The sequence below is a fragment of the Adiantum capillus-veneris genome, chromosome 23 (genome assembly GCF_014529385.1).
Source record: "Adiantum capillus-veneris isolate H3 chromosome 23, ASM1452938v2, whole genome shotgun sequence".
Taxonomy (NCBI): domain Eukaryota; kingdom Viridiplantae; phylum Streptophyta; class Polypodiopsida; order Polypodiales; family Pteridaceae; genus Adiantum; species Adiantum capillus-veneris.
This window is the reverse complement of record NC_140953.1, coordinates 135,706,528-135,722,682: the sequence shown is the minus strand read 5'-3', so window position 1 is coordinate 135,722,682 and position 16,155 is coordinate 135,706,528.

The following is a 16,155-nucleotide window of genomic DNA, read 5'->3' as shown; positions in this document are numbered from 1 at the left end:
CTTGCTAGTTTAGGCTTGTTGTGTGCTTGGAGCCGTTTGTGGCTCGCATACGGTGTATTGGCAAGTCCCTTGCTTCGACAGTGCGGCAAGGAGCGCACAACTATGAATGCAAATGTTGTAAAGCATTGTTGCAAACAATCCAAATCATAACAATTAGGTCCTTCATATAATGTAACGGATCATATTCCTACCCATAAAAGCAACACAAACTAGTACATGGGTCCGAAAACAGTGGTACAACAGTTTAACATTCCCTCCATACAGAAGGTTTTTCCAAGTGAAAAAAGTAGTAGACAACATACCATCCACTAGTACCAGCGACTGAATCAGTAGTAGGAATCCATCCTTATCCGAGGTACAACCTTTTCAAAGCTCTTGCTCAGTTTCTTTCCATATAAATGTTAAGCCAATACTACCATATACTTACCTTCAAAGAAAATGAACAGAGAACCATTTCATCAACCATTAGCAACCCCAAAGCGGTGGGTTATACTCAGCTTCATCACCAAGTGTACCCTTTACTCAGAATGTGAGTGCGCACAGTATTACAAAGTACCCAGCATCTCAGATGCAACAAAGGACAAAACTAACCCCATTTTTTGAAAAAGAACCAGTTATGCCAAGACCAGGTAATGTCTGCAAACGGTAAAACCTTGTAGCTGCTTTGAAAAATCCCAAGTTACATGATCATATAGTAGTTTTTAAGCCATGCTGCGCAACAATTTCCTTTCAAAAAGCAGTAGGAAAAAAACCCCCTTTTTTTTCAAATCAAGCAGTAGATGCCAACCATTTTTACCCACAATTTCTATGCTGAGTATAATGATACAACAAATAGAAACATCAGTTGTACACAGTGTGAAATCCGATAGTCCTTGACATCTGTAAAAGCCCATTATTAACGTATGCAAAATACGCCTAAGGTAAAACAACCTTCACTATGCTAATGTTAACTTTACAATGTCAAAAGAAAGCTTACAGTAAAAAAATTCCAATATAATAAGTAATGAAGCAAGTTAGGGTAGAGAAAAACCTGAGACACTTGAGTGGTGAGCTCCATAGCTCTTTTATGTGAGACAGGCAGTAAGACTTCTCAGAAAAACACAATAGAACTACAGTGGCTAAGTGAGGGGTAGAGATGCACCCTCACCTGTTTAAATACCAGGAGGAGGATTGTTTGCATGTCCTCTGAGTTGGAATAATGAGTGAGTCCGGCCACACTCCCTTGTGAGTGTGTGGTTTGCACAAAGCGGCACGCAGATACCCATGAATGTGAGATCTAAAGCAAGGGAGGAGAGGCCGCCTTCACCGCATAATGAGGAAAGAAACCATTGATCATGCTCGGCTCTCCAGGGGGTCTTTGAATATCATATTTTATTCAAGGGCTAGGCCCCATGGTCTTTAACAGGTAATGGCACATATTGAGTATTTATCACTAAAGTGACCCAGTAAGATCCGGGCTAGATCCAAGTGGTGGTGGTGTGGGGGGGGGGGGGGGGAGAGAATTTATTCCAAAAAGTTTATTCTAATGCATTCTTCTCATTGTGAGAGAGAGAGAGAGCGAGAGAGAGAGAGAGAGAGAGAGAGAGAGAGAGAGAGAGAGAGAGAGAGAGAGAGAGAGAGAGAGAGAGAGAGAGAGAGTTGCAGCTCCTTACGGACTTGCATTTTCCCATAGGGAGAGACAAATTGATAAGGAAGATAGAGTGGATAACTAGGGGTTTGAACACTAGTATGCACGTGTGTGTGTGTGTGTGTGTGTGTGTGTGTGTGTGTGTGTGTGTGTGTGTGTGTGTGTGTGTGTGTGTGTGTGTGTGTGTGTGTGTGTGTGTGTGTGTGTGTGTGTGTGTGTGTGTGTGTGTGTGTGTGAGTGAGAGAGAGAGAGAGAGAGAGAGAGGGAGAGAGAGAGAGATTCTATTATCATCCTTGGAGGTCAAATATAACCTATGGGACCAAAGATACATGTGATGTGCTATGTATGGGGATGATAAGTGATTCTCAATGCTCCAAGATTGTGGTGATGAGAGTCACAATGAAGAGCCCACATTGTGGTTGGGAGAGGAAGTGTGTAGTTATGAGGGAATCAAGTTCATATGTGAGAAAAAGATAAGGACTCTAGTAGTGTATGGTACCCAGACTCTCAAACTTGCAATGAGAATAATGTGCAGAGTCAATTTTCCTCTTCTCTAGCACCCTAGTGCCCTAGTGCCCTACCTCTCATAGAAGGGAGTGGGAGCTAAGCCAAATGGCTATGATAGTTTGTATCACCGACAAGGGGATAGGCTCAAGCATATAAGGGTGAGGATGATTCCACTTTCCACGAAGAATATAGTTTTTTAGTTGGGGGCAATATGGGTGGTGTAATATATGAAGTGGGACCCATTGAATTCCTCCCAAGCCGTAATACATTGATGTTGTAGAAAATCTTCATTCACTTAAAATTCTACTAGGGAATCATGTAGCAAGTGTGATGCACCCCAATCGCCAAACGACTTCTTTATGTCTTGCATCCATAGCATGCTCAAGATCTTTTTTTTATGTATCTTTCAACTTTTGCTTGCTTCTCATGCAATTGTAGGAAGTCAATATGAGGGGTTTCGATGCATCCTTATAATGGAATCCACAACCCTTTCCATGCCCATAACCTCAATTGGAAGAGCTCCCAACTTGAGAAATAGGATCATATATGAGGGGTTCAATCTAAGGGGTTTCGATATATCTTTAGCATGTACTCCATAGACCTTTCCATGCCCATAACCTCAATTGGAAGAGCTCCCGACTCGACAAGTAGGGTCATATATAGTGTTTGTGTCTTAACTTGGAAACTCTTTTGGACATTCTCAAACTCCTTCCAAGTAGACTTTCAGAAGCTCCTTCCCTCAACTCTATAAATGTGCTCACACACGTCACTGCCACATATATGGTAGCACATATATCACAAAGAATATTACCACTATTCTTTCTGTCATGTTCACATCCAATTGTTGCACCCATAATTGTTAGTTGTTAATTTGTTGGTCATGGGATGTCTCCTTGCCCAACAAGATTTTTTTATATAGTGATCATTAGAGTGGTGGAATCTCATTCTCCCACTCTCATCTATTCGAAGTGCTCATAGTCATTCACTCATCTCCTTGGTGCTGAAAGAGCTAAGAATGATCAAGCTAGAGGTATGTCGAAATTGTTGGTGCATACTTTACATGACAATAAATTGGATGCACCTATGTCTAGTCATACTCTTTTAAGTTCTTGCCATGCATCTTATGCATCAGATTTTTATGCTTTGGCTACCATGTAATGATGCAAGACTACCATGTGTTGGTGGTATTGCCTTGTGTCAAACATGCTACATAGAGACATTGCTTTGTAAGTTTGGACTCGAGGACTGCAAACCTATTGCTACTCCGATGAAAACAGGTTTGAAGTTAAAAATTCATGATGCCAGTGATCTCAATGTCACTCTTTAGAAAACTCCTATTGAATTCCATATTTATGTATGCATAGGAGGCCCGATATTTGGTTTGCAGTCTCACATGTCAATAAATTTATGCATAGCCCAAGGTCTAAGAATTGGTAGGCTATTAAGAGGATCTTTCACTACTTGAGTGGTACTTTACATCTTGTCTTGTTTTATCCTAAGGGGAGATCATTGTTGTCAAATTTACATGCTTTTTTGGACTCATATTGGGTTAGTTGTTATGACACGCAAGTGTCCACAAGTGGTGTTTGCTTCATGCTTGGCAATTCATGCATATCATGTTTGAGTAAGAAGCAACCTATTGTGGCCACATCTAGTTGTGAAGCTAGATACATGGTAGTCTTCATATCTATGGTTGATTGTGTATGGCTCAGATGCCTTATGGGATGATTTGGGTGTTGGACAAGACATTGCCAACATTATCTACACTGACAGTCAAAGCGCATTGGTAGTTAAGGAACCTAGTTTTTCATGCTCGCACAAAGCACATTGAGGTGCATTATCACTATGCGAGAAAGAGACTCTCAACAGGAGAGATCAGCTTGGTTGATGTGACAACCTTGTAGATCTTTCCACAAAGGTATTGCCTCGTGAGAAGTTTGAAGCTTTCTGTAAAAATTTGGGCTTACTCCCCTTTGTGGATTGATCATGTCCTCAAGGCATGGCACTTCCCTATACACTATGTGTAGCTCTCGTTCACCACATCACCCCCAGGGGAGATCTGTTACCATATATATGTGGTAGTGAGGTGAACACACTTATGACCTTCGGGCCATTTTTTCTCTCACTAGGAAGTTTTTTCATCCGTGCATTGTATATACACCCATTCATTCTAGGGCTCACTTATCTTTCCATTGTGGACTAAGCAATAGACTCTCTATTGTGTGCCTTGAGATTCTTCACCTTCTTCAAGCTATGTGTGTTTTCCCTGCAACCCTATTTCCAAAATTTTGCTATTAGACTCCATTTTAATGGTCCATACCTCCTTTAAGGTTCTCTTCAACTCCTTTTTACTCTGTTTACTTTGGTTTCATCAAGTTTTGGTGGTTTTTGTTTTTCTTTGGGTTGTCAGTTCATGCTCTTTCCTTTCTCTGAGATGGGGTATATGTGTGTGATCTTATCCTGAATACAATCTTTTGCATATACATCATCAAGAATTGAATTTTCTCCCCTATTTTTTGCACATTTTGATCTCTTCTCAATTTGTTCTCTCATTTCCTACAATATCTCTATTGGCATCTACATTGCTGATTTGAAAGCTCAAAAAACTTTTCTTCCTCTCTTCATAGCAATAATTTCACTTTCACATGCTCTTTTTTAGTCGGATTCCACCAGGAGCGAGTGTGCCCTCCTCTATCTCATCAGTGGTGTTGTAATGGTGATCAAAGAAAATATGTTGTTCACCCAAAAGTTCAATCATCACCATTTGGATGGAAACAATGTCATCCAAAATTGAGTGGGCGCGGACTTGTTGACACATATCCATAGTGGCCAAGATTTGAGTCCACTCAAATGGCTCGAAACAATACTCTCTCTCTCTCTCTCTCTCTCTCTCTCTCTCTCTCTCTCTCTCTCTCTCTCTCTCTTTGAGATTTTATAGTCCTTCATCCTCAATGCCCGCCTTGAACCACAGTGGGTGGGAAGGCAATAATCCGAGAGCCACGTGTCTAACTGTCAGGATGAGCTCGTTCACTTGACTGCACCAAATCTAAAAATTTATCTGCCCTATTGGCCTTTGAAATTGCACTGTTGCATTGTTAGTGGCAACCACCATCAATGGAGCCCGGTTGCAAGCCCGTTCGTGCCCACTATCCAGCCGACACGCTTCTCTTGTATTGCCACCGCCGTCGTGCAGTACCCCATGTCCTACTGCCTCCTCATTTCACATTACTTGCATTTGTCCCACGCCAATAGAGCGAATGATGGGCACTGAGAAGATCGCATAACGTTAGTGGCTCTCAGAGCACGTAGAGACAAGTATGCAGGACATCATCAACATCTTTATATGTAATGTTGTGCGAGAGATATTTTCATGTCATTGTCAACAAGCGAATAACACGCAACCGACGAGAAAAGGAGGGCCATGGGCTTTTCTTTCTCTATATAACAAAGGGAAAATCACCAGAATACCCCTCTAATTTGTGAAAATTCTCAAAATACCCCTTATATTTCTAAAATTTCCCAAATACCCTTGTATCTATTTTCGTTGGATTGTTGATATTTTAATATTTATTCTTTTTTTATAATTGAGATCCATTTTTGAGTGCTTAGCATGTAAATAACCTCGCAAAAAAAGACAATTATGTCTAAAAATAATGAAGCAATTCATCTCCAAAGCCTACATAACCAACACAAATTCTAGTTTTAGCATCTCTAATTGATAAACAATCAATCTTCTTATGAAAGCTACAAATTTTTTTATTTTGGAGAAATTTAATCTCACAACCAGGGTTATTTTGGGAATTTCTGAAATTTTGAAGGGCATTTTGGTAATTTTTGACAAAATATGAGGGGTATTTTATGAATTTCCACAAAATAGAGGGTATTTTGGTAATTTTCCCTAAAACAAAACTCTATGGAAGAGCGGGCGCCGGCGCGCGCTCTTCCAGAGAGTTTTTTTAGAGATTTCTACTGTACGAGCTAGATATTGTGTACGAGCTGGGGCGCCAGCCTTGGGAATCTCTGCAAGGCTGCTAGTTGCATGGGAGAGAGGCCGCAAGGGGGACTGGCCTGGAGCAGAACAGAGGAAAGAAAGAGAGCGTTGTAGTTTGGAGGGCACTTGCCACCATCTGATCGGTAAAGCCGGGGTATCAATGCAGGGAGCTGTAGAAAGGGATCTCTAGTTTCGGGGACTCTGTCTTGAAGGCTCTATGTCTCTGATGCACAAGGGGGGCGGCGGGCCCTGGATTGGCGGAGTGAGTTGTAGAATTGACGAAGCACTGGTTTCCCCCTGTTCCCAATTGGCAACTAATTGGATTTCTGCACTTCCGTGTTAAGGAACAGACGCTGCCCTTGATTGTGATTTATCCAAATGCCTACTTATCATCAGAACAATAGCTCTGCTCATGACATCGTGGTATGCAGGATGATGGAGCCGGTAACAGCGCGCCATGATGGTTGATGATGTGGGCTTCATGATCTCGATGATAATAAGGCAGTGACGATGATGATAGAAGTGCTAATGAGAGAGAGGATGTCGATAAGTGTGACATTAGCACCGTGCTGTCGTGGGGTGATGAATCATGATATGTCAATCTTGACCCACTTTGGTATATATTCCACAATAGGATGATCACATTACAAGCTTACATTGTCTTGCAATGTCAACACACTCGAAGAATTGCGCAAACTAATGTCAACACACTCGAAGAATTTTGCCACCTATGATTAAGCAGGAACATAAGTGTGTCTGAAACCTTAACTACCTTTATCTCAAAGAACTGTCTCTATGGTGGAGAAATGAGCCCTAACTGCAGTTTAGATTGATGACAATACAAAATCACACTAAATGCACCTGCTTTCTAGACTTTCCAAATCAATATGTGAATAAGAGTAATGGATGATCCACGATACAAATGTAAAGCCTCATCTCTAGTCAACAGATTCTCTAAGTACAACCTTGTAATCTGCAACAATTACTTAGGGAGCAACCACCTTGCTTGACACCGAAGAGAAACCATGGAAGGAACCAAACAGCACAAAAATCTGCATGAATAGGAACAAAAGAAGCCAACCACCCTGCTGAAGACTGAAATGTTACAATAGGTCATGTCCTTCCTGCATAATACTTCGTCCATGGCTATTTGCACTTGCTTGTGCGAAACAGGCATCATCATCATCCTCTCTCTAAAGCATCCTCTGAGAAGATGTCATGCGAGTAGCTCAAATTACATCTTCTCATTGACCAGCGTCAGGCAAAAGAGGCATCTGAGAGTCCGTGACCATCATCTTCATCATTGCATCAAAGAGCGTGTGAGAATGATGGTCGTTATCATCACTGATGACTGTCAGAGAAGGGCCATAGCTGAGGAGGATTGAGGGGTAAGATGATGTGGGGTGAAGCAATAAGAGGGAAACCTGGAGGCTGGTGCTGCCTTCCGCTTGAGAGCGGCTCCCACAAGTGGGAATGCCATTCAAAAGGGCATCGAATCTACAGACCACAATGTCATCTCACAATTGCCCCCTAAGGGTCTCTCTCTCTCTCTCTCTCTCTCTCTCTCTCTCTCTCTCTCTCTCTCTCTCTCTCTCTCTCTCTCTCTCTCTCTCTCACACACACACACACACACACAGTCTCTCAAGATAGTTTCCTATGACGTTAAAACTCTCTTCTTCTTCTTCTTCTTCTTTCCTGCTTCTCTAATGCACACAGATAATCATGCATTTATGCGCATTGCGCAAGTTATCCTCTAGAGGGGTGGCCACATGCTACAAAGAATTGGGGCTGCCAAGGTGAGCAGTAGGCGGGGGTCTGCAGTCACGAGGGATGGCTCGCTCGCACATCAAATCTGTTTTCAATATAGACCCGCATAGCATGCACTTGGAAGGATGTGCACTCCCCAAAGAGAGAATTTCCTAAACTCCATAATTGATTACTAGAGGCTCAAGCTCGGGTGGTTGCTATATATTTGTTGGCCCTTAGAACTCACCTCGTGTCCTCGGAGGGCTTTTGTCAGAAGAGATAGTATGTCGCGCGCGCGCGCGCGAGAGAGAGAGAGAGAGAGAGAGAGAGAGAGAGAGAGAGAGAGAGAGAGAGAGAGAGAGAGAGAGAGAGAGAGAGAGAGAGAGAGAGAGGATGGACACTAAAGCCTGCAGTCCCTAGCTCAACGTCTCATGAATGGAGGGGAGTAGCAGCTAGTTTGTAGCTATCGGCAAGGCAAAACGGAGTGAAGGGAAAGTGTGTCTATTCTATGCTCACTCTATCTCTCACTTGCTTTGTCATCAGTTCTTGGTTAGTAAGTTGAGGTAGCTAGGATCGTCATCAAACTTCATGCAGTGTCGGATCAGCTTCTCGCCCTACTAGCCATTAGCCTACCATGGACGCTTTTGTTGAGCCAGCTCCAACATATTAGGGTAGGTGGGACACAGGATAAGGAAGTGAAGAGGCTCTAACATGAGGACAAAGGATACGTCAAAGGGAGCCACATGAGTGGAGCCAAGATGTTGCATATCCTAGGTGGCGCGATCTTGTAAGAGTCTTAAAAGAAGAAAAATATGTTGAAGCCCTCTTGGCATGGTACATTATCCTCCGACCAAGAAGGTAGAGATGCTAACAAGGGTGAATCTGTCAATTGAATTATTGTGGATGTTGTTGCACCCAACTCATTGTTCACTTTTGCAGTATATCAAAACCTTTGTGCGGCATTCATAGCAAATGTGGTGCTCTTTCATACCTTCAGGTTGGGATGTAGAACATTGTAGATGGAATGATAAGGCAGTCACCTATAGTAGGATAGTTTTTTTCTAAATTAGACAAAATGAGAGAGAGAGAGAGAGAGAGAGAGAGAGAGAGAGAGACGGGGGGAGACAAGGGGAGAAGATGAAAAGTTTAAATGTTGTAAGAACAAGCCAAAGAGAACTCAAAAATCTAACCAACACTGTGAAACTTCACTAGTACATTTTATTTTGGCTATATAGAAACAATTGCTTTACCTATGTGCACTTAGATTTGTGAGGTTCTCTGCAAATTGTATATGCTTTTGGCTACTATTACATCTATTGAAAAGGGGTTTGACTACAACTAAGTGACCAATAAAAAAGTCTTTCTTGAAAATACAAAGTTACTTTCAATGACATTTATAAAAGTCTTGAAAAATTTCATGATTTCTTTAATGTTTTCACACTATTCTTTTCAAGTATGTGGAGGATATTTTTCTTTTCCTCTTTTTTTTCTCAAGTGTCATGATTGTAAGTTGTAACATCCTTTTTGGGAGCTAGAGATGGAGTCACCCATGAAAAACATTTATCTACAGTTTCAATAAGATACAATCTAGAACCAAAGACTACAAACCCACATTGCTCATATTGACTCCAACCTGCTAATAAGCTCTACCAAATCTACTTCTTCTATAACTTCCCTAAATTAGGCATTCCTTGACAAAACTTTCATTTTGAAACAATCCTCTCTCCCGTCAAGCACTTGCCATAATATTATGTATTGAAAAACCCTTCCCCCTCCACAACAAAGCGTACGCATGCACGCACGCGCACGCACGCACGCACGCACGCACACACACACACACACACACACACTCACTCTCTCTCTCTCTCTCTCTCTCTCTCTCTCTCTCTCTCTCTCTCTCTCTCTCTCTCTCTCCCAAGAAACTACCATGGCTTGACTACCTATTACCACCAGTCATGCTTCGGGGAAGGGAGCATAACCTTGGATAATCAAGGAGTTAATGTAAGGGTGGATGATTGAAGTTTCCATGAGGAATGCTAGAGGAGTAACAATGATAGACAGATAATATGTAATTTGATGCTAAATGTTTCCTTTTATGATTTAAGTTCTATATGTATCTTGTTGGGTTTTGCTCGCTTTTATGATTGCTCGGAGTTTGAAATTCCCCGATGGTCTTTATGCAAGTCGCAATGAGGCTAAAGTTGCATTGCTACGTAAAGAGCTAGAATCAGAGATTATGCAAGAGGAAGATGACATGGAAACTTTCCTTGTTGGTATTAAGGATATCAATGAGAAACTCATTTTTGCAGGTGTTCATTTCTGACAGTTCCCTTGTGCAGACTATTCTTGATGCTTTGCCAGATTTTACCATACTTTTGCTAGTACTTGAAGACTTATAACCCAAGGAAACATTAATGTTGTCAAGTTCAATGCATTATGCATATTGCTAGTGCAAGATTTTCTTTCAAGGAAGAACAGGGTTAAACTGCATGCAGTTGAACATGCTTTTATTGTTGCTCAAAGAAAAGGTGGTAATAGCAATGTAGCCACTTCTCATGGTCCTTCACCGAGTGGCAAATCACTTGTTCCTAATGCTTCCGTTGGCAACACCTTGTCTGGGAATTGTGATGAAGAGGGAAAAAAGCTATGTTTCCATTATTGCCAAGCTAATGATCACTTGGTCAAGAAGTGTCCAAAATTCAAGGCAAAAGAGGCCAAGAAGAAAAAGGCAAGTTCTACTCCAAGTGCAGCTATTGTATAATCTTCTCTATGAAAGGAGATTGTGATGTTGAAGTAGATGCAGAATGGGCATTTAGTGCAAAGTACACTTATGATCCTTCTGTCCATGATACATGTATGTCATTTGTTACTTTGATAGTGGCGCTACAAAGCACATTACATCACATTATGAATTGGTTACTTCTCTCAAGGTTGTCCCTAATTAGAATACAGTCACTTGTGCCAACAATGCCTCTTATCCGGTCCAAGGAGTTGGAAAGATTGTGCTGACTACTGCAAATGGTAGTTCTTTCACACTTGTTGATGCACTTTATGTACATGGGATCAAGAAGAATATTTTATATGTATCAGCACTTGCTAGACTTGGTCTTGTTGTAAAATTTGTGTATGACAGATGTACATTTCATGATCTCAGTTTTGGTGATGAAATTATTGCATCTGGCATTTTGTGTCGTGGGTTGTATAAGCTCACTTTGTATGACAAGTGTGGTTAGAAATTTTTCAAATGCAATTGTGGATTCAAAGGCTGTTTCAAATGCAAAACTCTGGTATGCAGGTTTTGGGTATCTGAATTTTGTCAGTTTGCTGCGTTTGCAAAAATCTAATATGGTTGTTTCTTTGCCACCTCTTGAAGCACCTGTGAAGTATGTTTGTGAAGGTTGTATTTTGGGTAAGATATTGCATTCGAAGTTTCCAAAGGATGGTTGGGCTACATGCAGATTGCAACTTGTGCATAGTGATATTTGTGGGCCTATGCAAACTCCGTCCTTTGGTGATTACCTTTACTTCGTGACTTTCATTGATGATTCTAGGCATGCATGGGTGTATATGCTTAAAGCTAAGTTTTTTAAGTGTTTATGTGCATCAAACAATTTTTGGCTATGACTGAAAATGTTTTTGGCTATGACTGAAAATGACTCTAAATATACTATGGACACCCTCTGTTCAGATCGAGGGGGGAAGTATATGTCTCATGACTTTAATGCATTTTTGGCTAGTCGTGGAATAAAACACCAATGTACAATGCCGTATACACCTCAACAAAATGGTGTTTCTGAAAGAAAATATAGGTTTCTTACAGAGATGGGTGATGTATGGTCAAGAGTCAAGCTTTACCACATTCCTTTTGGCTTGAGGCCATCATGTGTGCTACTTATGTACTCAGAAGGTGTCCTACAAAAGCTTTGTAATATATGACTGCATATGAAGCATGGCATGATAGAAAGCGTTCTATTGATGTTTAGCTTATGCTTTGGTGCCACAAAAACACGGTGCACAAAATTGGATGGTATGGCTGTTAAAGGCATTTTTGTTGGTTACAATATTGAAAGCAAAGGTTACAGGTTGTACCGTCTGCAAACAAAATGTATCTTGGTTTCACGAAACATTGTGTTTGTGGAAGATTCTATGCAGCCCTTGTTGTCATACACTAGAGACAGTAATGTAAGCTCACAAGACATTTATGACAGTTTATCGTCTCTTGTCAGTGGTGAAAATGTGAATGTAAAATCCCATGAGGCAAATGTATAGCCTATGGGGGTTTCAAAAAATGCTACAAATCAAACTATTACTGCTGCAAAAGTACATGATGTGGAAAGGGCTGAGAATGAGCAGGATAGAGGTATGCCAAAATGGTTGGTTCATACTTTACATGATAGTAAATTGGATGCACATTTTTCTATTTATACTCCTTCAGGTTCTCGCCATGCATCTTATGCATGAGATTGTTATGATTTGGTTGTTTCTCGTTTATGTGATGTAGAGGAACCCCTGTGTTTTGATAAAGCACAATTTTTTGAAAATTGGATGGCTACCATGCAATCAGAATATGATGCACTTATAGAAAATGACACATGGACTTTATGTGATTTGCCTCCTGGCAAATAGGCCATTTGTACAAAGTGGTATTATAAGTTGAAACGTAAGCCAAATGGTGAGACTGATTGCTAGACTTGTTGCAAAAGGTTATGCACAGCAGAAAGGCATAGATTATGAAGAGACTTATGCTTCTACTTGTCGTATGACTACTGTGTGTTTTCTATGTGCATTGGCATCTCATTTTGTATAGGATGTACATCAATCAGATATTGTTACTGCTTTCTTGAATGGTGATATATTTGAAGAAGCTTATGTAAGGTAGCCTCGTGATTTTTTCAAGAAAGGACAAGAGGATAAAGTGTGAAAATGTAAGAAGGCTTTGTATGGGTTGGAGCAGTCTCCTCGTACTTGGTATAAGAAAGCTAACACTCATTTGGTTAAACAAGCCTTTGTATAAGTTGAAGCAGTCTCCTCGTGCTTGGTATGAGAAATCTAACACTCATTGGTTAAACAAGGATTTTGTAATAGTCCAACAGAAAGCACTTTGTATGTAAAGCGTGAGGTTGATGTACTTCTCATCATCGTTCTTTATGTTGATGATTTGTTGATCACTGGACCCACTGAGACACATACTGCTGAACTTAAAATTTGAACGCTATATTTAAGATGAAAGATTTGGGGTTGTTGCATCATTCCTTGGGCATACAGTTTAAGCAGTGTGATGGTGGTATTTCCTTGTGTCAAACAACTTTCATAGAGGCATTGCTATGTAAGTTTGGACTTGAGGATTGAAAACCTGTTGCTAGTCCCATGGAAAAAATTTTGAAATTGAGTTTTCATGATGTTGGTGATCCTGTCCATGTCACTCTTTACCAAACTGTTGTTGGATGCCTTATTTATATATGCAAGACACTTAAGTCTAGATATTCAGTTTGCAATATCACAAGTTAGCAAATTTATGCATAGCCCAGGGTCTAAGCATCGGCAAGCTGTCAAGAGGATTTTTCGCTACTCCAAAGGGGATCATTGCCGCTAGATTTACATGCTTTTTTGGGCTCAAATTGGGCTAGTTGTTTTGACACAAGCGTGTCCACAAGTGGTTTTTGTTTCATGCTCGAAAGTTCATGCATATCATGGTTGAGCAAGAAGCAACCTTTTGTGGCCACTTCCAATTGTGAGGCTGAGTAGATGGTTGTCTTCATAGCTACGATTGAGAGTGTATGGCTCTGATGCCTTATGGCTGATTTGGGTGTTGGATAGGACACTACCAACATCATCTACACTATCAGTCAGAGCGCATTGGCATGCAAGGAACCCAGTTTTTCATGTTCACACAAAGCACATTGAGGTGCATTATCACTATGTCAAGGAGAGACTCTGAGAAGGAGAGATCAACTTGGCTTATGTTCCAACACTAGACAACCTTGTAGAACTGTTCACAAAGGCATTGCCTCATGAGAAGTTCAAAGCTTTTCGCAAAGCTTTGGGCCTCCCCTTTGTGGATTTATCATGCACTCAGGGCATGGCACTTCCCTATACACTAGGTGCCAGCTCTCATTCACAGTATCACTCCCAGGGGGGATTTGTTACCATACATATGTGGTAGTGATGTGTGTGAACACACTTAGGATTGTCATGACATTTTTTCCCTTACAGGGAGGCAATTTTTTCCCTATGCATTGCATATACGTCCATCACTCTATGGCTAACCATTGCACATTAAGTAATACTACTCTCTGTTGTGTGCCTTGAGCTTCTCCAAGCTGTGTGTGTTTCCCTGCAACCTATTGTCAACAATTTTGCTTGTAACTAGGTTATTAAGTTATACTCTTCTTCATTACATCTCACTAGAGAAGCTACAAAAAATTGAAGCAATGTGCAATGTGCTCGTAAATATGTCTTTACTTGGGCTTACCGAAATTTGGATTTCAAAATGGTAGCAAGTTTTGTTTCTATCTTATGTTGTGCCTAATCCATTGGTCACAAGTACAAAAATTGGCCGGCTTAGGCAGTGTACAATTCTCATCGTGGCATCGATTCATCAGTTTAGGCAACACCAACCTGTTTAGTGCACGTCTAGGATTTAGGTAGCACCAGTGTATATTCATCGGTTTAAGCAGCACTACCATAAATGCAGATCCATTGGTTTAGACAAATTAAGTGCAAATTTACCAATTTAGGCAGCATGATAAAAAAATAAAAATTCACCAATTTAAGTAGCATAAGTGCAGAGCCATCTATTTAAGCAACACACATATAGATTCACTGATTTCGACAACACACCCTTTGGTGTCAATTAACTGATTTAAGCAACACTCAAGTTTTATTGCATTGGCTGACCACCAAAGTTATAAGTGTGATTTTGTCAACACGGGTATACGATGGAACTAATTTGGATTATATTGACATGGATTTGAACTTAATTTATGATGATAATGATGATTTTTTTTATGGATCTGAACTTGGATATTCAATATTGAAATGTGATTGTGACCAATAATGTCTCGATACATCGAGATATGACACATATTGTCACTTTTAGTGGTATTGAATACTAAATTATGCAATATGTGGACGCCTAAAGATATTAAAATAATAAAAAGTTTAAGTTTATCAGATATTATTTTGATACATTATGTTTTTTATATGTAATTTTTAACTATTGTTTTTGACAAGTTATGACTTGCATGCTAATGATATAGCAATTGAGGACAATTGCTTCTTTAACAAAGAGGTATGTAATGGTGTTTAGTTATGATGTATATTTGTTGTATACATGTGACAAACAATCTGACAAGTGGCAAAAGCACAATCAATTTATGGTTTATGCAATTGAGAGATAATTGATGAACATTTTATTAGTTGAGAGCTCATGGGTTCCAACGAACGTGTACGATCGATTCTCAAGGTATGCATGTCTCATTACACATATGATCGATTTTGAAGGTAAGCATGTCCGATTACACATATGACATGCTATTTTTTGTTAATTTACATGAACTCCATGCTCTTGTTGCAAAAACCCCTTGCATGTGATATACTGCAGATGCTGTTAACACAAAAATTGTATACACAATCCTTTATGTGATATCCCACAATTTTGTTAATAATGATTGGTGTTATCTTTAATGTTGCAATTGTGGATGATACGCTAAAATTTTAGTTGATCAAATCACACTAACAACCATTGCTTTTGTGAACATTGTCATTGATAACAACATCAATGGAAGCAACAAGAATGCATTGCTTTTGACTTCATTCTACAAACTTGATAATGGCCAAAAATTCCCTAATTTCTATAGACCTTTTGAGACCAAGGCAATCGAGGTGTAGCAAGTATTTCCTAGACTCGGTTTTGATATAGCCATCATTTTCAAGTGAAATTTACTATCAAAAGTGTCACTAATACGAGGTGCCAAAGTTGAGGTGTAAATTGACTAGAATTTCCTTTACCTTAGGGAAATACCACCCCCATTTAGGAGTAGTGTAGTAGAAACTTAAAAATCTTGTTAGAGTAAATGGACGAAATTTAGCGTGAAAAAATCAATTGATTGAGTGATAGTAACAAGGTAATAATAATGTGTATATGGATGTGTGCGACCCAACCTTTTCCCAAGTAGGCGATATTACACAAGCGGACCATGTGGCTATCCACCGCATAGGAAGCTTACAACGCACCAAACTAGAATCGTGAAGTTAATACATTCAAGATCAACCTTGGCCCTAG